Source organism: Dermacentor andersoni, chromosome 1 (genome assembly GCF_023375885.2).
Source record: "Dermacentor andersoni chromosome 1, qqDerAnde1_hic_scaffold, whole genome shotgun sequence".
Taxonomy (NCBI): domain Eukaryota; kingdom Metazoa; phylum Arthropoda; class Arachnida; order Ixodida; family Ixodidae; genus Dermacentor; species Dermacentor andersoni.
In genome coordinates this window covers 53,843,310-53,871,087 of record NC_092814.1, presented here as the reverse complement: position 1 = coordinate 53,871,087, position 27,778 = coordinate 53,843,310, and the positions used below count along the sequence as shown (strand labels likewise).

At 43.4% G+C, this 27,778-nt stretch overlaps 1 long non-coding RNA gene across 4 annotated transcripts; it reads right to left on the bottom strand.

Annotated features, from left to right (window-relative positions):
• Positions 1-410: 410 nt before the first annotated feature.
• LOC129380468 (uncharacterized) lies at positions 411-27,223 on the bottom strand. Of its 4 annotated transcripts, XR_008608515.2 has the most exons (4): positions 24,963-27,223; positions 14,416-16,926; positions 9,462-9,521; positions 411-7,561 (listed from the first exon to the last, which is right to left on the bottom strand). It is a non-coding gene; the product is annotated as an uncharacterized lncRNA (long non-coding RNA). The 4 variants fall into 4 exon arrangements; XR_008608516.2 differs by lacking the exon at positions 24,963-27,223 and having other exon boundaries at positions 9,462-9,534; positions 14,416-17,969; XR_008608514.2 differs by lacking the exon at positions 24,963-27,223 and having other exon boundaries at positions 14,416-17,969.
• Positions 27,224-27,778: the final 555 nt, after the last annotated feature.

Below are 27,778 nucleotides of genomic sequence, written 5' to 3'. Positions count from 1 at the left end.
ATGCATCCACTATGTCTTGCTTTACCAAATTAGGCAATGAGGCCAATGACCTCGTTGAGCAACCTCCATATTTTGTTAGTAGAGTTGAACCCACTTGTAACAATATTCAATTGCCACGAAGATTCCATTGTTATAACCGATATAACCGGGTTGCATGAAAAAAGTCAAACTAGGGGGATGGCAGAGCTCTTGTGAAAAAACTAATGGTGGGGAGGCTAGTGCCCCTACCCACCACTTTCCTCCATCCGGTTGCTGATTGTGTTCACTCATTTAATTGCTTCCTGGGCCCTCCGATCGTGTGTAACAAGCCGCAGCTGTCTGCGTTTAAAGAATGGGACTGCTATAACAACTGCAAAGAGGGGTCACGGGTGGAAAGCACTGCTGAGGCATCACTTTGGTGGCCCCAAAAATGCGAGAAGGTTGCCGCGGCAGCCTATCAGCTTGAGAAATCCGAAAGAAACGCTGAGGCGAGATCACCACAAGCATCTCGCCGCGTACTTTTCACTGGCTTGCACGAGACAACCCTATGTCCATCAGCATTGCATGCTTTACGCGAAGCTTGGTGACGTCCTTCTCCAAGGCATCCAGGTACTCCGTGTAGTGCAGCGGAAGGTTCCTCGTGAAAACGAAGCACCAGGAGGGGACTGAATCATCTGCTGGGCCTCCTGTGAGAACAACGTTGAGGTAGCCTGCCCTACTGTGTACACACATCACTGCCATTGTCGCCGTCGTTATCCGATGCAAGCTCATTCGCAACGATCGCCTCATCGGTTAGAAGCACTTAGCTTCCAAATTTATAGCCGTGCGCTTTCTTTTCACCGGCAACGTCGTGCATTGCCAATGATCAGCGGGCGGATCAGCCATCTTCCGTTTCGGCGGCGAGTCAAACGAGGCTGAGAAACTGCGTGGCCAGAAAGGATTTCGACACAACCAACTATGATGAACATGAGCGATTAAGCTGTTTGCAGAACTGCGCTGAATGAGGAACCAGCGAGCAACCTGGGAGCAGCACAGTTGGTGCGGTCCATACGTGTTTAAGAGGGTGGCGCGGCATAGAGCTAAGGGCTCGGCCCACTCATGTTCGGAGGCGTGGAAAAGCGACGAGAGAGAGGCGCACAGAGAAGGCTGGAAAATGAGCGCGCAGTGGCTGTTGCGGCAGCGGGCCATTGTTCAGTGGCTCGAATTTCTCTATCTATCTAGTCTGTCTGTCTGTCTGTTATCTGGTTTTTTTTTTTTTTTTTTAGGATTTTGCATTTCACTACTTTTCGGCACGGCTTTATCGTAATGACCGATAATGCAGCATTAGACCATTGTAGTAAGTGGGTTATTTCACCATGAAAAACACAAAATTTGGTGGTGCAGTAGCTTCTCATTGTTAAGACTGATATCATTATAAAGGGGTTTAATTGTATTTCCACTTGCTTGTTTCATAAGCTGGCTGTAATACTCTTTTGTTTCTGTTGTGGAAGATTGTGGATGCCAGTTCATTTTGGAAAGTTTGGAAACTACTGTAATAGTAATCATTGTTTTTTCACTGTAATAGTATTCGTTGTTTTACAAAAGAGTCATCCATGGGCAGACAGGCTTCTCATACTGACCACATAAATTCTTACGAGAGATTTCTAGTACAGCAGATGTGAGCGCATCAACAAACGTCTCATATTCTCTGTTAACATTGTCATAAAACATGGAAAAGTCTATTCATTCTAGCTTTTCCCGAACAGTGTAATCTATCTTCGTGCATGAATGCATTAGAACGAAACTGTACGACATCAAAATGCAAACACTTATCAATAACAACAAAGATGGGCGCCCTCTGTTATGGGAATAGTATAAATGCCCGCATACACATCATTTTCACATTTGAAAAAGGCATGATCAATCAGTGTACTAGAAGTACTCGTGACATGTGTTGCCTCTGTTATAAAATTTTCCAGGTTAAATGGTTGCAATAGAAGGCTATAATTAGTGTAGTTATCATAGGACATGTCAATATTAATGCGGCCGACTCTCACGATGTAGTTGCAATGACCATGAGACAAGTCTTCAAGGGCAGCCTCAAGCTACTCGAGAAAGGATTGTGCTGATGAGCTCGGGGGGCAATAAACGACCCCTACTATTGGACCGCGACTAATTTTTATGAACAAAGCCTCCAATATATCATTACAAGCACATTGCAACGTTAGAACCTGGTAAGCCTTCTCAGCCTTCACAAAAGGCCTGTGCCTCCACCTTGGGAACATAAGTCATGAGGTAGCAACTGCAGTTTGTAACTCTGTATAGGAATTGATTAGTTTCATTTGAGCCCAGTTTCGCTGACAGCTACAATATCATAATCAAAATCATCTCGTGTATACAAGAGATCAAGGAACCCAAATTTTTTTAAAACTGCGAATGTTGCAATGAAATATTGTAGGGGTATCGTTACTTTAAACAAAATTGTACGGCATTATGAATTTGGGAGGGAACACTCGGCTGAATGCTTTTTTGTTTCACCGGATTTGCTATGTCATCTTCATACGTAACACACAGCACTGGTGAATTTTCTGCGTTGCACATGATAATCGTGCCCCTGGATACCCAGACAAACTTCCACTTGCACTCCAATCTCGAAAGACGAGCCTTTCCAAGGAGATCCTTATTCTCGGGACAAAAGTGCTCATTTATGCAAGTCGGGTCATCACCTGCAAGCCCGAAGCAACTGGTGTTAAGCTTCATCTTCCTAGCTGCACTTCAAATTTTCTTACGAGATTTTCTTCTTAAGAATTTTACCACCTCATTAGGTTTAGCCTTATCCTTGGATGGCACCCGATGCATAACAGCAATGTCATTCTCAGGAACGGGGATCCCAAGACAGCTTGCTATGTTATTCATGGCCGCTCTAAGATCGCCTTTGGAATGATGGGAAGGACCCCGATTTCAGTGTACATGCCCTTACTATATGTTGTTTGAGTTCAATCAGTTTGGCTTTCACCAATTTCAGTTGATTGTGAAGTTGCTAGCTCGCTTTTTGTTGGGGACTATGCACCTTCACCTCAGCAAGTTCACATCAGAAGTCGTCGACTTCTTTTTTGAAGTGCTCGAAACCCTCATTAATGAAATTCAATGGCTCTCGCCGGCCACTAGTTCGACCAGCATCATTCCTTATGCCTGCTGCAGATGCGAGCTTTCCCGACATGTAAGTCAATACTTTCACAATTTCTTTTATGCTGGCTAGCTGTTCATCACCTAGAGCACTGAAGACATCTTGGGAAACTGCCAGACACTTCGTCCTTCATGACTTTAAGATGCAAACACAGAACCAACAACCTCTACTTAACCAGGAAAATACGATATCACATGAAGCAATAAAAGCTACACATCACAGGCTGTCATTTAGAAGAATCTGACAGCCCGTGGGCTGTATTCAGCTCCTGGTTCGGTGGCCGACCTTCCTGAATCGCTTCCTGGAACTCCACCCCTGTTCTACAATGCACTTCATCTTTTTATTTTCCTTAGGCCTCATGTGTTTCTCCGATCGTTTGGTGGGGCTTCGTTAGCTTCCACAATTGGCTTCCTTTGCTTTTATTTTTGTCTTGCTGCACGTGTCCTTGTGCTTGGTTCTCTTCGTCATCTTTTCTGAAGAGCTGCACTCACAGCCACACATTCTTGGCCTCATGTGCTTCACTCACCACACTGCGTTAAGTTTTCATTGCATGTCTAATATAGCAAGCATGGACTCCTTGCTGCAGCTTGTCACTCGTTGTTTGATAATACTGGTGCCAAATTCTGTAGGTACAGTCAACCACAAAGATTTCCAAACCATGTGTGACTGCCCAGCTGCCTCTCCGCAATACCTCTACCGTCAAGAGAACTGCTAGGCTGGAGATGTGTCCTCTTATTTATTTTTTTCCCTTCCTTTTCAGGTGTGTTAGTTTTCCTGGGTTGTGTGACGTTTTTTTACTTCCTTATTCTCAAGTTCCTAACCCAGCAGCATGCACTGATATCAGCCCAGTGGCACGTGGCTGATATTGGTATCAGCCCAGTGGCACGTGGCTGATGCTGGTACCAGCCCAGTGGCACGTGGCTGATATTGGTTCCAGTGATATTACTGTTGAGGTAGCACATTGTCACGGCTGCTGAAGAGTGCGTTGCATGACAAAGAGAAATAGAAAAGCCTTGTGCAGCAGCAAGAAAATCGAGCAACACAAGGACATATTTCTAGCCTAGCGCTACTTGAAACGGCAGAAAGGGGGTTGGGCATGCACTCATGGGGTCCGCAAGCTTTTGCTGTTAACTCTACATTGTCGAACATTCATTGTTAAGTCCTTTGGATAAATAGGCTGCTTTTGAGCAAATAGGCATAGAAAATGACTGGGAAGTTCATACACAGGTGAAATGTTCATGAAACTGCTATACGTAGTGAGTGTTCGTGTAAATAGTTCAAGAAAACGTAGGATTGCTTTTCAGATAATCCATACTAACAAAAGTTTTCTATAGTCTTGAGAAATGGCTATAAACGCAGAAACCTGTATAAAGGAGGCTAGAATGGCTTTTTCCGAACCACCCCCATATATATAGTTCTGGCTGAGGAAATTACGCTGGCCCTTTAGTAAAATGAACAAAAAGAGAGTACAGCGTACGTTGGATTTGCACAGTAATTTCAATGACGTTTCGGCTGGTGGACCAGCCGAAACATTGACAAAGGCTGATCCACCAGCCGAAATGTCAGTGAAATATACTGTGCAAATCCAACATATGTCGTACTCTCTTTTTCTTTATTATATATACAGTAAAAGCTCGTTAATTCGAACCGCAAGGGGAAGCCGCTTCAGTTCGAACTAACGAAAGTGAAGGAGAACAACAGTACACTGTGATTTGGAAGCAGTAGGGCATGTCAGAAATTTAATGCTTGAAAAAGTCCGTGATCGTAGTCTGCCTTTTTTCCTTGAAGGCGACAGCTAGCGCTTTTTGCTCTAATGCGCGAATGTGGCGGAAGGCCTCCTCTTCGCCTTCTTCAAAACTGAAGAAGAGGCGGGCGGCATTCAATCCAGCCATGACCTCTGCAGCGGAGGGCCGCACTGGCGCTTCGTCTTCCTCCACCTCGTCGTCACTGGCAGCGACAGGTTGAACGCTTCTGACCTGAGAAATTATGTCCTCATCTGTCAGCGCTCTACACACCACTGCACTCTCGTCCACGTCCACATAGTCAGCAAATGAGATTTGCAAAGCCCCCCGAGATTTGCGACGGGCAAGAAGTCTCGGAGGTCAACGTAGAACAGAGAGGAGGCAGCCGCCGCTGCTTTCTGGCCGACCCCGCGCTGGTTAGATTTTTCTCGTTCCGGAGGCAACGCAGCCTTGTTTGTAGGCAGTAGGCGCATTTCTCTGGCCATCTGCCAGGCGTCAAGCCGCCGGCACGTAGTTTGAATTATCCGTGGCGGAACCTTCTCACGTTCGAATTAATGGGCTTATTTATGCATAGACTTCTGTGGAGCTTGACCGGACCAAATCGTACAGTTTGAATTATCCATAAATTCGAATTATTGAAGTTCAAATTAATGAGCTTTCACTGTATATATGCACACAAAGATACAAAAGATACAATCAAGAAATATTTTCCTGCCGATAGGTCAGTTGAGAAGATGAGACATAACATATATAAAAATTACGGCTTATATATAACAATTTATGGCTAGAATTGTTACCATAAAGCAGTCTGACTCCATAACGCAGGTTTCATTACTTGTCATAGCATGCCTTATGCCATTGGGTCCGTTTATTTCCCGGCGCCGGAATAAAGGATTATAGAGCAATAAATCATCAGGCAAACAAATAAACAACCGTGTTAACAAATAAATCCATAAATAAGATACAGCAATATCTCCGAAGCACGAAAGGGCACGAGAGCGAGTAGGAACAGTGTGGATTGCATGTGACGTCTCGCTGTGCGCCTAGTGTCATGTAGCCACTGATGCTTATACGGTGGAAAATACGCTTCCCTTTCAGTGTCAGATGGGCTCTGGTGAAGTACCGATAAGCGACTTGCCCACTGTTGGCTTTGTCGCTGGTACTCGTGCTGTGTTTGTAACCGGGGCTTGTAACCGGGGCACATTGTGACATCCACAGCCACAGTAGAAATGAGCTCGACGCAAGTTTTTAAATTTTTTTTTTATTATTTTATTGCGATTTGCAATGGAAATTATATTGAAACTCCAGGCAAATTTTCGCTGTTGTCGTCATCATGATGTTCCGTATAAAGCCCGAAAGCCATATGAAGGAGCGACCCACACACTGTGGGGGTGAGAAAAAGGACGTAACAGTGAGCTGGAAAGGATGGCAGCTTGATGGGCATTATCAAGGCGTTCGGCGTTCATTTCGGCATTCCGAGGACTAAATGACAGTAAAAGCAGCGACGCAGACGATATAAAAGTTGCACCTGTCAAACATGTAATTGCTAATTTCACCGTGCCTAAATCACATATTTAATCTGTGTTTTTTACAGGGAGTGTTTCCGAAACGATTGCAGGTTGCTAGGGTGACAGTGCTCTATAAAAAGGGTGATAAAAATGACATTGGAAATTACAGACCCGTGTCCATACTCCCTATTTTCGCTAAAGGACTGGAAAAAGTAATTTAAACCAAAATAATGAATTTGGCTTCCGTAAACACAGGTCGATGGAACAGGCTTAACTGGAGCAGAAAGAATTTATTTTAATCTCCTTTGTAAAAAAGAAGTAGCACAGGGTGTTTTTGTAGACTTCACAAGAGCGTTTGATTTTCTTAAACATTTGATCTTACTAAAAAAAATTAGATACATATGGAATCCATGGTAATGCACTAGCACTATTAGCATCTTATTTAGAAAATCGACAACAATATGTCTACCTCAATGGTTTCTCTTCAGACAAAATAACATCAGGAGTATCTCAGGGAAGTATCCTTGGACCACTTTTATTTAATATCTATTTGTATGACATTATATGTATTAATCGGAAGATTAAACATATCATTTATGCCAATGACATGACTATGCTTTTCTCAGCTGCATGTCTAAATGACCTCATTTCTGAAGCAAATAGCTCACTATTGCATTTGCATGAGTGGTCAAGTGCTAATGCATTAAAATTAAACACAGCCAAGATGAAAGCCATACTTTTCCGCCCGAGAAATAAGAGCGTTCTTATAAATACAGATCTTTTGTTAGGTGATTCAAAAATAGAAATACTCCGTGCATTCAAAATTCTTGGCGTTGTGTTCAATGAGAACTTAACGTGGGAAGACCACGTGGAACATGTTTCTAAGATTTCAAGTGTCGTAGGAGTTACGTACATTAATAAAGAGATGCTGCCTGTGCAGTTCAAGGTTATTCTTTACAATGCATTATTTCACTCTCATATTAGTTATGCACATTTAGTTTGGGGAACTATGACTGTTACAAATTTACGTAAAATTCTTACAATGCAGAAAAGAATGTTGCGACATGTTCTCTGTGTTCCTCGAGATCACCCATCTCTGCCTTTGTTTGAAAAGTTGGAAATTATGAAAATTACTCACATGTATCCATACTGCCTCTGTTTAACATCTAAAAAGGATGTAAAAAAAAAAACTTTCTCTCAGCTTTAGCTTCTTTGTCAAAGAAAACACCTTTATATGATACACGTAGTAGGGAAATTTGGAACGTGGAGACGTGTAGAACTACCTATGGACAGCAAATGATGAAAAGAAAACTGCTAGAATTATTGAATTTTCGTCACAGACACGCTATACAGCTAGAAAATACATCAAAACAGCAATTAAAATTGTTTTTTTCTGCCTTAGGTGTATTTTGCTGAACATTGTTCTCGTTTGTGTAAATTGGTATGCATATCATAGATTTCTGTTGTCTTTAACATGTTTCCTGAACTCTTTTTTTTGTGTGTGTGAAATTTAGTGATGAATGTTCATGATATACCATTATGCAGATGTTAGTGAGCCGTTGTTGTGTGTATGGGTGTTTACATATGTCTTCCAGCAGTGTCCTGTAAATATAAAGCCGCTGCATGTTTACACCTTTGGGAAGTGCATATTTATATGCCACAAAGATGCTTGTAGTGATAGGTATTATTTCTGTATAATCAAAAAATGTGTTTTCATTTCTTGTCGGTAGCTGAACTGTCTGCCTTTATGAAATGTCTCTTTTTTTCTTTGGGGGGGTGGGAAGTATTCAAGCTGTCTGTTCCAGCTTTTTTTCCCTTACCTCCCCCATCACGTTGATGGAAAAAAAATAAAGGTTATATTATTATTATCTTCCCACGCGCTCACTTGGGACGCACTTGGGACGGAGCCCGCACGCATCTTCTCTAACCCTGCCATAGCTGCGAATAACTGTGCATGGCTGACGCTTACACAGCCTGCATGCCGTATCTAATTGTTAGTAATCATCGGTGGGTGCAATTATAAAGGGCGAACAGGGATTGCTGCTAACTTCATCCGCGCTCGCTTCCTTCCCGGGTTGTATTTCTGTGCCCTAGTGTTGCAGATCACGTAGTCTAAGTTAAGAGACAGGGGTAATTGTAAATTGCTGACACAGGCCGTCCTGTAGTGGAGATCAAGATAGGCAGATGATGACGATAAATCTAATTTTTAGAGTCGTGGTGAATCGCATGGCTGTACGAACCGTTGTGACAGGGAGTGCTTGTGGTCATCCAGTGAGATATTTGCAGGTTTGCATGGTCCGTGCTATACATTATGCTTGTTATTTTAATTATTAAGTGAATGTTTGCTACAATCTATATGGTCTATATAATAAATGTATAGACTCGTGTAAGGGCCGCACTTTTTTTGTCACAATTTTGACGAGCCTTGCATGGGACCAGGCAGTTTAATATAATTTTTGCAACTACAAGTATGAAATCCACCATAAACCTTCTCGTTCGCCTCCTCTCACCATCCAGTAGTGACGCACGAAAATTCGCTGTTTGGCTCCATAAGAATTGGCTAATAGGCAATTTTGCAATAGTTTCCTGCGAATTGCCCGATCTCTGCTACTGTGGCCACCAGTATAGCTCGTGCACGTGACCTGTGCACGTGAATGAAAGCATTATCAACATAAGACTCATTTATTTTAGAATCAAGAAACCTTATAGACCCCCACCAGTTTCGATATAAAAAGGGTTGTTCAACTACTGACCATCTTGTCCGTCTAGAACATGAAATTCGATATGCATTTTTACACAAACAACACTGTCTTGCAGTTTTCTTCGATTTAGAAAAAGCCTATGATACCACATGGAGATATGCAATTTTAAGAGACCTGACTGACCTCGGCATCCGTGGTAAAATGCTGAACTGCCTAGTTGATTTTATGTATGATAGAACATGTCAGGTACGTCTGGGCTCAGTACATTCTCGTACGTTTACACAGGAAAATGGCGTTTCACAAGGCTGTGTTCTCAGCACGACACTTTCTATAGTAAAAATGAGCTCAGTTAATAAGATTATACCATCGTCTCTGTATACGTAGACGATCTCCAAGTGGCTTTCCACGCCTCATCTTTGCCAACCTGTGAAAGACAGCTTCAAATCACAATAAACTTACACAATGGGCTAACAAAAATGGTTTCTGTTTCTCCACACAGAAAACAGTTACTGTTTTGTTCTCTCAGAAACGAGGGCTACACAGCGATCCAGTCCTAAAATTGAATGACGCCATACTGCCGGTGAAACAAGACCATAAGTTTTTTAGGAGTAACCTTTGACACCGAAATAATCTTCCTAGCTCACATAAGATCACCAAAGAATAAAGCAAATAAAGCGTTAAATATCCCCAAAGTTTTATCTCATAAGCATTGGGGTTCCGACCGAACGTGTCTTTTACATATCTACCGGTCTCTTGTGCACAGCATTCTAGACTACGGCTGCATGGTTTATGGCTCAGCCAGACAGTCTTACATTCGACGACTTGATCCAGTACATTAGCTGGGACTGCGACTGGCAAGTGCTGCCTACCGAACATCACCTGTCCAAAGTTTATACGTTGAGTGTAATGAACCTCCCTTACAGCAGCACAGAATGTTACTCACTTTTTTCTATGTGCTCAAAGTTCAGTCCTCGCCACAACACATACGCTACAACATTGTGACATAGTGCAACTCACGCTTACACTACACAAATAAACCGAACATGATTAAGCCGCTTGTCCTGCGATATGAGGACTATTGTCAGGAGTATGACATCCCTCGCGAAGTCGTCCAGGTTGCCAAAAAACTACGACGATTGACCCCGTGGTACGATTTCACACAATTATGTGACTGGACATTAACACATTTAAAGAAAAGAGACACCCCACACGAACACATTATACAAGAATTCAATGCTCTTCAGGACAAATATCAAAATAACATGGAATTCTACACTGATGGCTCTAAAACAAAAGAACACGCTGGTGTAGGGGCCATAACGGAAAATTGGGAAACAAGTATTCGTCTACCAAAACATGCCTCTGTTTTCACAGCTGAAGTTCATGCTGTATGGGTTGTAGTTACAAAAATAATCACTGGCAAACACAAAAATACAGTCATATACACTGATTCCTTAAGTACACTGAAGGCTCTACATCTGAAATCTGAGTGCGATCCCCTGCTAGGGGATATACTAAACATGGTAGTGCTTAACAAATAAGGGGGATCAATTCTTTTCTCCTGGGTACCAAGCCGTGTTGGGATACCGGGTAATGAAGCAACTGATGTGCGTTGACGGCAGCGTATAAAGACATAATAAACACAATACTTCCATATAAAGATAGTATCTGTGTGATTAGGAAGGCCTTAACGTCAAAGTTCCAACACGAATGGGACTATTGTACAGACAACAAGCTATATCTCACTAAACCCGTACTTGGTGAGTGGAAGTCGTGTAACCACCAGGAGAAGTTCTTTGAAGCAGTTCTATGCTGACTACACATTGGGCACACACACCTCGCACACAATTATTCACTTACAGAAGAAGACGTACCAACATGCAAAAAATGCCAGGAACTACTAACAATTATGCATATATTACTCATATGCACACATATTGAAGTACAAAGACGAAACCTTCTGCACAACCTATATGAACTGCAGATACCTTTACATCCTGCTTTAATTTTAGGAGATGATTCGATAGTCCCATTACCTGAGGTGCGTAAATGCCTAGACAACACTGGCGTTTTACACAATATAGATTAACACAGCCTTTCTCCTATTAAATAGTATTATAAAACACCTCGTGTTTGGCGCAGCATAGCCTTAGCTGCTTTTACGCCACAAAACCACATTTAACTAACTATTATTAATGTGCAAGGATACGGCGCTCGCGCCTTATTATTAAAGATTTGGGCAGCTGTACGTATTCAACCTGTGGACATTAGTTTAGCAGATGAAATGGATAAAGAAGCCAAGGACAGCGGGGGGGAATGAACCCTTTATTAAAATGCAGAATTAGCTGTAAATTAGGGTTAAATATTCATTTATGTCCATCTTCTTGTATAATAAAGAAATGGAACAGCAAGTTAAAGAAGATGAAAATTTACGTCTTAGTATAGTACATAATGAAGTCAATTTTTGAGAAAGTACCAACTTATATATTGTCTTCATGAAATGCATGCAGATCTTCCTCTTTGCACCAGAGCAGTAAGTTACTGCTCCAAGGCATTGTTTCCAAGGTCCAAAATTTTTCTGTTCCAAAAGCATATATTTCTGCTCCGAAATGCCATTCTTCCTGCTCCAAAAGATGCTCCAAAAGACATGTGCTGCTTTTATCATTGCAAATATTTGTAAAAATCAGACTTGCAGCTGTGTTGCAATGCACAAAATTGATACAGCGTTGTCATATTCATTTGTTTACATGCAAGCAAAAACAAGTATTCACCAGACCCTGCTCCTGATTATTATGGTTTTAAATTCTGTATGAGACTACCTATGGCTAGTTTTGGAAATCATAAGTTCATCCTTGCGTCTATTGCTTGAGTGATCAACGGATGTCACAGAGGCATACTGCTTCTGCATGTGCTCAAAGTGAACCAATGTGGTAAGGGCATCGTAAAAGGTGAACACGTAAACTACACTTCAGAGTGTGTTTGCTGCCAGCGAGAGGTACAAGATAAGAATTATACCTAACATTCTTTGTTCCATCGCTCTTGGCGTAGTCCTTAACTTGTTTTCGAGCTTCTTTGTCAGTTTCCAAGTTCCTGCCACATATGTCAGCACCAGTAGAATGCATTGATTGTATACCTTCCTTTTTAATGATAATGGTAAGCTTCCAGTCGGAATCTGACAGTGTCTGTCCAATGCAGTTCAACCCATTTGAGTCCTCCAATGGTCTAAAAAATTGCCAAAAAGGCGAGTCTGCACTTTAGAGGACAGTTCAGACAGCTGCAGGGTTTACGAATACCAGAGTTCACAGCTTGTCCACAATATTGTAATATTCGTGGCTAAGCTGTGATCTGATAAAATAAATTATCACATTTGTCGAGCAGCGAAACAGACTGGGCATAGCTACCAAGTTCAGGTGTGTTTACTTCAGAGGTCAGAAGCCGAGAATTTGAGATGAAGGCTGGAGGCAATTATTGTAGCACACTGTAAATTTTGTCATATAGCAGAGAAGTCTCGAATGTACATTCCAAGAGGGTTTTGTCATTTAGAAGATAAAGCATTTTATCACAATTGCTGAATGGAATAATGCATAGAACATAGCTCTGACTCAAGTGTAAAAAGCTGATTCGGGAAAACGTGTATAAATACAGATGTCACTGTGCAGTACAAAACAGCTGATAAGAGTGTAAAAATAGAGCCATGACTGGAAACAAATTGAGTAGCACTTGTGAACGAAATGTAAATGAATTATTAATTTTGTGTCATGTTTTAGCACCACAAATATTTGTTAACCAAGATATCATGTTGACCAACAGCTTACAAGACTTCAACAAAAATTTAAGTGACAATTGGGATGTGCTAATTGCAATGTTCAGAGTGATCCTGTGAAAACTCTACACCAATGCCTGATAAAATAGGGTACTTGCACTTTAAGTAAAGGAGCATTGACAGAACAAAGCTGCTGTGGTTTGGCTGAAGAAAGCACTAATAATCGTGGTGCCACAATATAGCTGAGGTTGCCACAGTATAAGAAGCCAGCCACGATAATAGCGAGCCACGTGGAGCAAAACTGTCCATTATTTTGCCCCCTACTTCATACGAAAACATGCCACGCACACAGATTAACAGATGTCATGATGAGCTGATGAAGAATGTGAATCCAGGTTATTTTGTTCACTTACTGCTTAGCACTTCCACTGCAGTTGATGCAGTTTTTAACCACTTGTAAGCCCGGGGGGTTATTTTGTAAGAGTCCACCGAGTGGACTGTTCATTTCGACCGCCGCTGATTGGATGGGGCCGCTCATCTCCTCCTTGCTCGCACAGCTCCATCCAATCAGCACATCAGCAGCAGCCGAAATGGACAGTCCACTCGGTGGGCTCTTACAGAATACCACTCAGGAATGACTAGTGCAGTGGCACACTTAACCCTCGTGTCACTCTTTTGGTATTGAAAGAGCCATGCATCTGTGAATATATGAAAACACTTTGTTTTCATGCTGAAACTTTCTTGCCTGGATCTCCGGACGACTTTGTGAAAATCCACAATGGCACTATAGCATTAGCACTAGCACACAATTGAATTTTAGAGGAATATTTAAGCAAATAATGACTATCTAAAGTTCACTCCTATTCGTGTCAGGCTTTCTCCACCACTGACACAGCTAATCAAATATTGCCTGCTGCATGTTCCTTATATTTCCCTCTTTTCTGTACACATATTGCTAGTGCCCACAAACATTTTTTCTACGTTTCTCTTGTGGCCAATATATTTAATGCAGGGGGAGGGGGGAGCGGTATTCTGTAAGTTCTCTTAGTGGACTGTTCATCTCGGCTGCTGCTAATTGGCTGGAGCAGTACAAATGAGAAGGAGGCAGGCTGGGGATGCCTCTTTCATTTTCGCTTGTCCCCTAGCGCAACCAATCAGCACTTCAGCAGCAGCTGAAGGACAGTCTGCCAGGTCACTTACAGAATACATACCCACCCCCAGCCTGCCCCCAGCCGAGTTTTTTTGCCAATTTCTCTTTTGTACTTTTTTGTAAGGGCGCGGCAACAATGCATGCGAGCAATACAATAGTTTTAGTTAATCTCCGGGAAGGATATTCGTCATGCTGAACCTAATTTTTGCAAGTACTCTACATATTAGAAAAAAGCAAGGAACTCGTTCATGGACCTGCAATAAAGTTTCTTCACTCACTCATTCATGGACAACAGATCAACAATAAATATATAAAAAAACAAGCTACACTATATATATATATATATATATATATATATATATATCAGCATAATGATGGACTCGTCACTTGGAGTACGGTACATACCAGGAATGTTTGCAGCAGGCTCTGTGATGCATGATTTACTTTTTATCAGGCACATCCGTAATATTTTCTACGTGCATGTGAAGAATTATATATTTCAACAGGGGGTAGTCTTATTCAATTTGTCTTGATCCTGCAATTAAGCTGAGAAAAGAGTACTCCAGATTATCATTCTTTAGGTATACAAAGCAGACAGCACCCCTTATCAATAAAACATTTTTACATTCTTTACTTGCCAGAAACTAAAAATGGTCCGTACTATTCATTATATAATATTCGACAATAACACCCTTTCAAGCACCATTTTCGTGGCACCACTTAATCCCAAAGAGACAGAATTGAAGAGATGTTTTAATGTCCCAACTGCTAATGACCTTTACAGTAGGCTCACAGTAGCCTGCATCAGGACAAAAATATGGAACAAGGTAAGTGTAATGAACAAAATAATGTAATCTAAATGTTTATGATGTGCCTCTGCTTCTTGTTTATTAGCTTTCCTTCGGCACACAAGCTTGAGTGTATGGTTTTTTTTAAGCATGAAATGCTTTTAGCTGCTGTTATCGGCGACCTCGAAATGACCTTGAGCTAAAAGCCAGAGCTGTTATCCAGGCGCTCGAACGAGAACATCGGGGCAACCATTCAAAACTTGAGAAACTGCGGTCTCTGGCCCGCAACCCTTTGTAAATGACTGCATTACACATGCTAGTTACTGGCCAAACAAGTTACAAAAAATATTGCTTCCGAGTACTTCCTAATGTTTGTTCACAATATCACTCAAGCTGTAACTTCTTCTACGCTGAAGTTTTATTTCTGATTTACAATAGCAACCTTCAAAAGGCAGATACAGGGCACCATACACTTCATTGTCATCTTTTCGTGCTGAGACAGGGTTGCCTATGCTCTTTTGAAGGTCAGTGGTTCATGAGTTCCGTGATGCAGGTTTTGTGGCACCTCCTTCAGACAATTTTCTTTCTTCTAGCTGAGCAATGCACTCTGTCTCCCTGGCGTCTTTCGCTGCCTGTCGTGCCGACTTCAGCCGGTTTTCTTCTTCTAGCTGAGCAGCGTCCAATGGACCAGTGCGCAAATGGCATGGTGTGGTGTGGTGTGCCATTGCGAACATGTACTACAGCCATCTTAAGATTGTGGCTAGTATCATCTCCAACCAGTCTGCTTTGCCAGTTGCCATTTCACGCTTACATCTACTCTCGATTATGGGAGAGCCAGCAATTTTTTTTATATTGATCTATGTTATAGGAAGCTGAACTTTCAATTCACACTGTTTCAACTGGTATTGCAATAATATTTTGTAGTGATTGCTTGGGCCCAGAACTGGTTGTGCTGGGCCAGAGCAACTATAGCTATAAAACATACTACTGTACACTCCCGCTAAGATAAACTTGGAAGGGACCATAAAAAATTTCCTCTTAATAAAGTTCATCCACAAAACTAAAAATCGAGTATTCCTGATGCACCCAGGTATTCATGGCACAAAATATACATGCGACATCAATAAAGCTAAAAGCCAGATTTAATAAAGCCATCTATTGTATTTGCATAATGCAAAGTATTGCTTTATGCATTCTTGCATATTGAGTTATCGTTGCTTGCTGGCACTCTATGGGGACCTGTACGCTGTCATTAGTGCTGACATTTTGCCTAGTTTGCTCAAAATTCTTTAGTGCTTTAGTGATGAAAAATTGCACCATGGTATTCAGGGTGCTATCAGCTACATCATATGTCGACTCCGCTGGTTCTTGTGGCTGCAGGGCAATGTCTTACCATAATTATCAACCCTGCACGTTTTCATCTCATCATTTGGCACCCCCACAAAAACACCATTAGCTTCTCATGCAGCTAGCAGAGTCCCCTCCTGAAAGTCTACCAACATGGGCCTTCTGCTACCCCCGCTGAGCCCAATGACAGGCATCATAGGCAGCAGTGGAAATTTGGCTTAACCACATTTGCATTATCCAGGTGAAAAAAATTCTGGCGAAAACCATCTCTGCATCACTGTCAGCATTGATGCGATTAACAGCGAAGCAATGTGCTGATACGTCATGTTGCCATCGCCGAAACGCGCCACGTATACAGCGTGTGCTGTCTGGACATGCTGTGCCATCTAGCAGCAGCACAATGAAGTCCGCTCATGACGCATGTCTAAATATATATGATGCGGGTTCAATTCCGCCCAGCACTGAAAAAATTTCAAGGGATCACTTTTGTCATTAAAGAGAAGAACATACCCAGTGATCCAAGTTGGCGTCAAATAGGTTGATTGACGAGCGGCATGTACCCAGTCGAACATAACCAGTGACCCAAGTTGTGCAAGGAAGTTCATTGAAGAACAATCCATACCCAGTGACCGAAGCTGGTGTCAACGAAGTCTATTGAAGAGCGGTGCACATATGCAGTGACACCAAGTTCGTATGTTGGTTAGATTCAAACCAGGTTCCCTACACCCCGCAGCCCATTGCTCTACTATTAGGCCATGGACAACCCGGTGACCTAAGTTGCCTGAAAATAGGTTAGCAAAGGAGAAACCTACAGACGTACTGCAAACTTGGTGAATTTACCAAAGAATGATAATCATAATACTTCGCTGAGAATCTTATCTGATCTCAACGGACATTAACTGGGACAAACTGGTCCCAGTTACAGGCCAACTGGTCTCAGTTAGAAACAAACTGGAAAGAAACTGGTTCCAGTTACTGGCCAACCAGAATCTGACTGGAACCGTGACCAGTTGTATTGGTTGTCATCATCATCATCAGCCTGGCTACACCCACTGCAGGGCAAAGGCCTCTCCTATACTTCTCCAACTACCCCGGTGATGTGCTAATTGTGGCCATGTTGTCCCTGCAATCTTCTTAAACTCATCCGTCCACCTAATTTTCCGCCGCCCCCTGCTACGCTTCCCTTCTCTTGGAATCCAGTCCGTAACCCTTAATGACCATCGATTATCTTTCCTCCTCATTACATGCCCTGCCCATGCCCATTTCGTTTTCTTGATTTCAACTAAGATGTCATTAACTCGCGTTTGTTCCTTCACCCAATCTGCTCTCTTCTTATCCCCCTTAACATTACACCCATCATTCTTCTTTCCATAGCTCGTTGCATCGTCCTCAATTTAAGTAGAACCCTTTTCGTAAGCCTCCAGGTTTCTGCCCCGTAGGTGAGTACTGGTAAGACACAGCTGTTATACACTTTTCTCTTGAGGGATAATGGCAACCTGCTGTTTATGATCTGAGAATGCCTGCCAAACGCACCCCAGCCCATTCTTATTCTTGTGATTATTTCAATCTTATGATCTGGATCCGCGGTCCCTACCTGCCCTAAGTAGATGTATTCCCTTACCACCTCCAGTGCCTCGCTACCTATCGTAAACTACTGTTCTTTTCCGAGACTGTTAAAGATTACTTTAGTTTTCTGCAGATTAATTTTTAGACCCACTCTTCTCTTCTTTAGTCTCACCATTCGGACTCCTCTACGTCCACTTTTGGTTATCCCGCTTGCGGAAGAAGGTATTCATTATCCGCAAATTATTCCGTTCTGCAAACGCTACCAATAACTCTTGCCTGCTGTTCAGTATGATTGCACATCATACTGAACAAGCTGCAAACACCAGCAGCTCAAAGTGCTCTACAAATACTGGATGCACTAAATCCAGTGCTTCTAGCATCGTTTAAGCATCATGGCTCGACCGATAGTCCCCTTCCGCCCTGAAGTTAAAAGTGCGTCGATCTTTCAGTGGAATGCCAGGGGTCTAAGGACCCGTATAGCAGACATTTGCCAATTCAATTTTACAAATCGCATTCCCATACTGGTCATTTATGAACCAAATACATCAACTCCACTCAGACTGTCCGGTTACGAATCTTTCGTCTCATCCACATGCTGTGCGAGCACGAAAGTAATCATCTACATCTGCACGGACTTTACATATGTCGCTAACGTGGTACAGCCCCTTGAAAACAACAAATGTGTCTGCCTGAATGTCCAAAAGAAAGATTTACACTAATTGGAGCCGACCTATCCTCAGCGGGTCACTTTGACAGCGAACGACTCAAGAAAATATTACTAATGAACAATGGCCCCTGGGTTATCACAGGTGACTTGAACGCGCATCACCAGCTATGGGGAAGCACTAAAATTGACTCCAGAGGCAGGAGTCTTGCCTCCTTTGCTGCTGACCATGACTTGTGCTGTGTGAATGACGGCAGCCCTACATTTCTGCGAGGCACGACCTATAGTAGCTGCTTGGACTTAACTTTGGTGTCACGGCGCTTTGCCTCGAACGTCCAATGGTTTACGGACATTGAAACACATGGAAGCGACCATATTCCAACATACATAAAGATTAGAGAAGTTGAGCAATGCTCCTCTACTGTATATTGTACAGTTTATTGGACAAAGTTTATGGAGGATATGGATGACGCATGTTGGGAAGGCCTTTCACACACTATCGAAGATGCAATCGCAGAGGCATTGAAAACATCCATCTGCTCGCTTACAAGGTCAGCAAGGCGAACAGACTTGGACATGGAACTGGAGAGGCTGCGTGCGCCACACCGACAGGTAGAGAGGAGGTATCGGCACACGAAGTGCGTCTTGGATCTGAGGGCTTCACAATGCATACAAAATAAAGTCCAGCATCGTATGGATAAATTGGAAGACAAGCGATGGAAAACTTTCTGTCGGTCGCTTGATCCAAGAAAATCGCTCTCACACATATGGAGAACGGTTAGGGGTCTTCGCTCATCTCAGCATCAAAGGAAGCCCTTTGCTGCTCTGGCCCTCTATCAACTCCGCTCGGAACTTCAAGTGGCTGAAGAGTTCTGTGCACGGGTTGCCGGGTCCATGGCCATAATTATTGACGCAACCCTGAATGACATCCCTGAGGCACATGTACCAAAAATGAACGTGCTATTTTCACTCGAAGAGCTGGATGCTGCGTTGGCAACCTGCAGGCGTTCTTCGTCACCAGGACCTGATGGCATCACGTATGCTGCCCTATGCCACCTTAGACATGATGCACATGATGCACATGATGCTCAACCACTACAACGAGTCTTGGCAGAACGGCGCCGTTCCTAAACAATGGAAATCAAGCCGCTTGATCCCTGTTCTGAAACCTGGAAAGTCTACGCTTGAGCTCTCATCATATCGTCCGATTGCGCTTTCGAGCTGCGTCGGCAAAGTGATGGAAAGAATGATTCTTGCTCACTTGGAATGGTACCTAAAGCGATTCAACATCTATCCGGACGCCATGACGGGCTTTTGTCGAGGTCGCTCGTCCATCGACAACATCATTGACATCGTAACCTGATTCCAAAATCAAAAAAGCCTCAAGCGCCTATCAGTGGCACTTTTTCTAGATATAAAAGGAGCATATGACAACGTCGCCCATGAGGCCATACTGAACTCGCTTGAGGCTGTTGGAGTTGGTCGCCGGATGTATCAATGGATTCAAGACTATTTGACTGAGAGGTGCTTTTTCTTACAGACCGAAGACAGCCCAACTTGAGAACATTACATCTGCCTTGGTGTGCCGCAGGGTGGAGTGTTGAGCCCCATTTTGTTCAACCTCGTCTTGGTAGGACTAGCGGAGTACCTACCGCGGACAGTTCACGTCTCAATATCTGCCAACGACATTTGCATCTGGGCCTCTGCCATGACTCGGTCTCAGGTACGAGCTAGGCTTCAGCAGGCGGCACCCATTACAGCGTCTTATCTCCAAGAACAAGGCCTCAGTGTGTCTACTGAAAAGTATGCATTGGTTGGCTTTACGCACAAACAAGTGTCATCGTATCCTGTTTCAATCAATAGTCAAGCTGTATCCTATGCTAAGATGCATCGCTTTCTGGGTGTCATCATTGACCGCAACCTCTCGTGGAGCCCTCACTGCGTCTATCTGAAGAAGAAATTAGTTGCCATTGCTCAGGTCTTCAAATTTCTCTGCGGGAAAAACTGGGGTACATAAGTCCATTCTATGATGCAGGTCTACAGGGTACTGTTTCTCGGATTCCTGTGTTACAGTCTACCAGTGTTGTCAAATGCATGCAAGACGAACTTTCGCGCTTTGGAGAGCATGCAAGGTCAAGCCCTACGCACGTGTTTAGGGCAGCCTTGGTGCACCTCAACAGCAGCAACAATTGCCATTGCTGGGGACCATATGATCCAGACATACATAGCTGTCGACTCTCTCAGAGCGCACGTTCGCCATCTGTCAAGGATCCCCGACCATCATTTGGCCTCCCTGCCAGCTGAGAGACCTCAAGCGACCTTTTCAAGATTGATTAGGCTCATCAAGAGTGCATACTGTCATCTTTTACACCAATGGCGAGGCCTTCATCTCACCTGTGGTGCCTGCGACAGCCTCAAGTGAATTTTGCTATTCCTGGAATTACAAAACAGTCCAATCATCCATCGCTGGCTCTAAAACAACTTACGCTCCTATTACTGCACCAGACGTATCATGACCACATACATATATATACCGATGGTTCGACCTCAGCTACCAGCTCAACTGCTGCATTCATCGTTCCAGCGAAGCAGGTTACAGTTCGATTCAAATCGTCACACACGACTACATCTACGTCGGCAGAACTTGCAGCGCTCCACGCTGCTATGATGTACGTCACTGAAGAGCCAACAGAGAAATGGGTCGTATTTTGCGATTCTAAGGCAGCCCTACACAGTATCAAGTCTGCATTACATTACAGAACTTACGAGTAGATAATATCTGACATCATGGAAGTGCACCACCATGCACTGGAAAGAGGGCACAACATTATATTTCAATGGATTCCTGCTCACTGTGGAATCGTCGGCAACAACCTAGCTGACCAGGCTGCCCGGTCTGCCCACGAAGATACCCAGACGCGTTCAACACCTTTGGCGAGGTCGGACGCTGCCAGGAAACTTCGCCTACATGCATGCAAAAAGTCACAAAATCTCTGGAGTTCAAGTGCCTTCAATTGACGATTATATAAACTGGACCCCACGCTATGGCTACGACTGCCATCTAGCCTTTCCCACGGCGAAACAACCTTGCTGTGCCAGTTGTGGCTGGGAGTGGTGTTCACGATCGCACACTCCTATCGTTTGGGAATGGCCGAGAGCCTGATGTGCAACTCCTGTGGGTGCGAGGAAACCATCGAGCACCTATTGTGTACCTGCCCTCGCTATGATATACAACGCCTCTCTCTGCGGGCAACTTTACACCGACTGGACTTAAGACCATTCACAGAGTCAAAGATACTCGGACCGTGGCCACACCCGTCACTGGCATAAAAAGCAATTCGTGCACTAGTGCAATACTTGAAGTGCACCTGCTTAAGAGACCATTTATAGTGTCTCTGTGTATAGTGTCCCTCCCACACGCACTCAGTGCTCACTGTCTCCCTTTTTCCTCTTTCTATTCCCCTTTACCCCACCCCCAGTGTAAGGTAGCAAACCGGGTGCTCTTCTGGTTGACCTCCCTGCCTTTCCTGTAAATGCTTTCTCTTCTCTCTTCTCGCCTGCTATTCCTATAACCTATGCCATATTCCCCCACTGACTTGTCTCCAGCCTGCTTCTTGCCTACCTTGGCATTGAAGTCGCCCATCAGTATAGGGTATTTTGTTTTGACTTTACCCATCGCCGATTCCACGTCTTCATAGAAGCTTTCGACTTCCTGGTCATCATGACTGGATGTAGGCGCGTAGACCTGTACGACCTTCAATGTGTACCTCTTAATAAGTTTCACAACAAGACCTGCCACCCTCTTGTTAATGCTATAGAATTCCTGTATGTTACCAGCTATACCCTTATTAATCAGGAATCCGACTCCTAGTTCTCGTCTCTCCGCTAAGCCACGGTAGCACAGGACGTGCCCGCTTTTTAGCACTGTATATGCTTCTTTCGTCCTCCTAACTTCACTGAGCCCTACTATATCCCATTTAATGCCCGCTAATTCCTCCAATAGCACTGCTAGACTGGCCTCACTAGATAATGTTCTAGCGTTAAACGTTGCCAGGTTCAGATTCCAATGGCAGCCTGGTCGAATCCAGAGATTCTTAGCACTCTCTGCTATGTCACAGGTCTGACCGCCGCCATGGTCAGTTGCTTCGCAGCTGCTGGGGACTGAGGGCCAGGATGATTGTTTAAAACGAAGACGTGTGGAGGTGGTTCAGAACATGCATATACATGGCAGGGGCTTCGCAGAGCAGAAAGGCGACACAACAAACTCATTTGGGCCTTTCAGTCATCAGTCACCACAATATCCTCTTGATTGCTGTAATTATCCATGATCATCCCCCCCTCCACACACACACACAAAAGTATTGCAGAAACTGCCATGCTAATCATTGTACTAAAGTGTAACAGCCCAGAGGAAAGGTAGAGAGGAGGTAGGGAGAGGAGGCACAGAATGGGTAGAACCATGCAACGCATTCCATACATCATGGGAAGAGGATGGGACAGGGAAAAGGCGACATCAGAAGTCAAGAAAGCGCTACTACTAAACATGACAGCTGTGAACAGATACAATAAATTTAATTTTGAGGTATGGTACTTACCTGACAAATAAACACCATGCAAATTTGTCAAGCAGAGAAATGACACAGGGCATGCAGATGCAAAGCTGCATTAAAGCACTGTATTGTCCAGGCGACACTACGGAAGTGGCCGCACATCAAATCAACACTTTTGTGTTGCCACAGTGGCTTTGTAGCTATGGCATTGCTCGAGGTCACGGGTTCGATCCCTACCACGGTAGCGGCATTTCGACGGGTGCAAAATACAATAATGCTCGTGTACGTAGGTTTAGGTTCATGTTAAAGAACCCCAGAGGGTCAAAATTACTCTGTGGTCCGCCATTACGGCATGCCTTATAACCTTATAATCTAAGTGTGGTGTTCGCACATAGAGCCCCATAATTCAGTTAAAGTTTAACACTTTTGCCACGATGCAATGTGTCATGTAAGGCAATGCCAATGTTAACCTTGTCGGAGGTTATGAACAATGGCACACAACAGCGCCTCAAGCAAACACGTCTCGTGTGTGTTCCGTGTACTATGCAGACAAACAGCAGTGGTGCATACAAGTTAATGTTTAACATAAACTTGTCACTCGTATTGCACTAAATGCTGAAAAATTTAATCATTCACCGTCAACATTACCGCTAATTGTCAATCAAAGCAAACAGCACGGAAAACTTCGCTTATGGCGATTCTCACAGTGCGTGGGATTCACTTGATTTTCTTGTTCTTAGTTTTTTTATTGCATAGAGCCAAGCTGAACTGCTGTAAATTTACACAGGACATTCAGCTACAATTACACAAACTCTTTTGTTCAAGGATGTTCTGGAAGCTTTGTAAAAAAAGAAATTGCAAACAACAAAATGTGTTTCACTTCACCCTTTCTATTAGGATGAATGGGACATCATGCTGGAGGAATGGGACACATTACATATGGCCTTAATTGCGTATTTTCAGCCTTATATGCAGGCAGGTCGACACTGAACACAATAAGACCTTCAGTCTTTTGGTTCCACCTATCCCACTGGCAGCTTCGAAACTATGTCCTTGCGTTGCATTGAACATAACTGGATGGGCAGGAAAGAAGGATGTCTACGTTTCTCATCTTCCCTTCATCACCTCCGCAGCTGTATCTATGCAATCAATGCTCTTGACCTTTCCCTTAAAAATTATGGCTGATCTTTTCCTGAATAATCCTACAAACATAATCTTACAAAAAGTAATGTTTTTAGCCTTCACTGGGGCCCTTTCTTGAAAGTCAAGCAAACTAACTTGTTAGTCAGTGCTAGCTGTCTTCTGAATGCCTAGATTCTTTTGCCATGCCTTCTTTTGCGGCAATTCCTGGGCCAGTTCGTTTATCCCATAATATACATTCTTAACAAAGCAATGTAGCAAAGTTAGGAAGACGTGGGCAGGTGTTACTGCCCACTAAAGGCTGCTAGCTGCTATTTTGCAGTCCGAAAGGCAATCTTCAGTTCACTAGCACTTCTACACGATAAAGCGCTGAATTATCATTACATGAACTATATGTACTGTGGCGCTATTTGTTACTGGTTTGCCCAACTGTGAAGCTCAAATGGTGTTAAAAACATTTGAACTGTCCCTTCACCTCAAATTCGTATTGTACTTTCTTTTTTTGCTTGTTACAGTATAAGTGGACTAAGGACTAAACACACACCAAGCTGCATAAAAATATTAGCCATCTCAATTTCTATTCACTTTTATTATGTGAAAAAATCTGCCACGGAGGTAGTTGATCATACTGTCATTTAAAGTGTTGAAAATTTTTAACACTATAAAAATATATTCCAAATTTATAGACAGTGCTGTCATGAACATGCAAGCCAAATATTATGCTGTATGCAGCAGAGAACCAATAATTTTGCATAATGGATCACTGGATCACTTTCTTTTGATCAGGTGCACTTAATATAGCACCTACACTGCAGCTTTCTGGATCTTCATATTTTTCTGCTTTAGGGAACATCAGTGATAATGTTACATGAAGCATCACAGCCCATAGATACCAACCATTGGGTATACGCATGCACTGCACCTTTCCAGATTTCTATGAAATGGGGAAGTGGCCATAATGAATGCATCCGATCTATCATGTCACTTCTTTGAGGCGCCTTTGTCAGATGCCAGCCTCGGAGGGCCATGAGCACACCTTGGAAAGAAGAATAAAAAAGAGAGAAGAGATAGGCACCCTTAGTGTTACCACAGCTAGAGGAACTGATGAGTTGAGGGGGACTTCAGTTTCAGATCTCAAAGGTTTCACTCATTCATATTAGGTCCTCTTCAGAAATTTCTTCGGGAATATATATATCTTTAAAGGTGTTGTACTCATTCCAGAGTATTGCTCAGATTTTTAACAAATGTGTTTCAGGACCTCTTTAAACAATGATCATAATTATGTTTACGGGGAAAGCCTGCTTATGAATTTCTAAACTTCTCAGCAAGCAAAAACAGAATGGGTCCAGCATGTAGTTGTGAAAATGGCGGCTGGCAAAAGCCCCAGCACTGCATTTTGCTTCCCATCGCTTCTGCATAAGTGGGTCCTTCTCACAGAGTCTGCCAGTCTTCTCACAGAGTCTGCCAGTGGGTGTATTCAATCTGCAAATGCTTGATTATGTCAAAACTAGAATTCAAAATAATTCCCCTAATGCAAGCAAAGTAATATGTTGCCTCCTAGACAGCTGCTGAAAGGGACTAAAAAATCAAGAAACTCTCAAAATACAGGTCTGCTGTGTAGTGATCCAACAGTGCACAACAAAGTTTATGCTTCTCATTCAGAAGGGTAACGTAGGTATGAGTTACAAGGACCGACTGAGCACAAGCTACCACCTTGCGACTATTAAATACCTCCATGATACTCCGCACAGTTCACCATGAGGTAGCAATATGGGCAAACTGCAGTTATTACGTAGGTGGCAGCGCTGCACAAAGTTCACATCATGTGCAGTAGACTTTTCCTAATACAAATTCGAAAGGACCAAGAATATATGTTTGTCTGATATGAGTTTGTCTAACAGAAGTTGTCAAAAAAAAATTTAACTATCTTCGGTACACCCAAGTATTAAAATGAAAAGGCACATGTAATACAAATACATTTACTGCACTTGCATAAATCAAAGCATTGTGTAGCATTGTTATTTGGGACTTAGTGCCAACAATTTGCAAATCTGTGCGATGTCTTGAAAATGACAGAACCTATAACTTGCTCAAAAATCCTTCAGTGCTGCCATGTTGAAAAACTGACAATAGGACAATGACGGCATCATAATGAATTGCTTGAAACTAGCTTTGCCAAATTGGGGTTCTCAAATGTGCACCTATGTGTTCAAGTACACAGCTGCTTTTGCATCCTGCCCCTTTCAGAATGCAGCCACCATTTCCAGCAGCAGTAGAATGTAATGTCTTTCATTCATTTCTATTCCTTTTTTTACAGGGTGTGCGAATATTCAAAACATTCAAATAACAAATTGAATGTTGTCCTCTTCGATTTGGTCTTTGAATTCGTAAACTGTTATGTTTTTCTAATACATTTCAAAATACTTCAGGTTGTCAACTGTGCTCGATACAAACATGAAACTGCAGCATAAATGTAACTTTCATCCTAGCCATAGTGAACATAACATAATGGAGCATATGCTGCGTCACTCGGGGACACGGAGCAAAAAACATTTAGGAGTGGAAACTCCGCTGTTTGCGGCGACCAGAAAAGGTCACAAGCCCGCGGAGCCACTTTCATGCTGGCGGTACCTGGCGGCCGAGAAAGAAATTACCGCTGGTTCGGCTGCCAAGGCAACCAGTCGCGCGTATTGCTTGCATTCGGCCCCCGCGCGCCTGGCACAAGGCAGTCACGCGCGCCTCTTCAGCGCTGACAGCCTGGACAGCGATCGATGCTACGCCTGAACCATTTGAGCACAGTAAAAAATAAAACGCATTCTTTTCGGTGACCGCTATAATTAGGTAACCTGTAGCTTGCGGTTGTAGGCGGCCCTGTTTTTTCACCCACGCGATGACTTTGACTGGATTGCTGTAAGCGCTGCTGGCATTCGTCGAAGGCAAACATGCCTTCGATTTCTTTGAGCATATTACCAGGCTGATTTTTGTCAAGCTCATGGGCCTCGCACACTGTGTGAACATCGCTGACGTTCACCGCCGTTGATGTTCCTGGCTTGTCGTATACGCTCGTTCATGATCATTTAATGGTAGCATGACTGATATTTGATGACGCTTCCCGGTGAGCCCGCTTCTTTTTCGGGGATGTCAAAGATGCTGGGGACGGGAGAGAGAGAGAGAGAGAGAAACATTTATTTCATTCCGGCCCCCTGTCCGGGGCTACAGGGTGTTAGAGTGGTGGTGAGAGGCTGCCAGAAACGTAGGCGAAGGTGCGACGTTGGTGGCGTCGACTCTTGATTGGGCTGGGTCCGCTTCTTGTGGTACTCCAATCCCAAGCGCCATGGTGAGCTCCGTTAACGCGGCCACATTACGTGGTGTTGGGTCAGCCAGCCACTCCTCTAATGTGTGTGGTCTTTTTGGTAGCGTCCTAAGTATAGATTGAAGTGCGTGTTGACTACCCGGGCAGTCCCAGAGTGTATGGGGTGTATTGGGATATCCTCCACAATGTGTGCACTTGGGGGAGCCGTCTTTTCCAGCTATGTAGTGTAGAATGTTTTGTGTGGGTAGGCAGTGTGTTTGGGCTTGGCGCCAAGTGGCAGCGGCCTCGCGTGTTGAGGAGTGTGGTGGAGCTGGGAGAGTAGTTTCTTGTTCATGCCATTCCTCTAATTTTAGGCGTCGCATGTTTGAATATATTTGTTTTAACTCTGTAGAATTGAGTG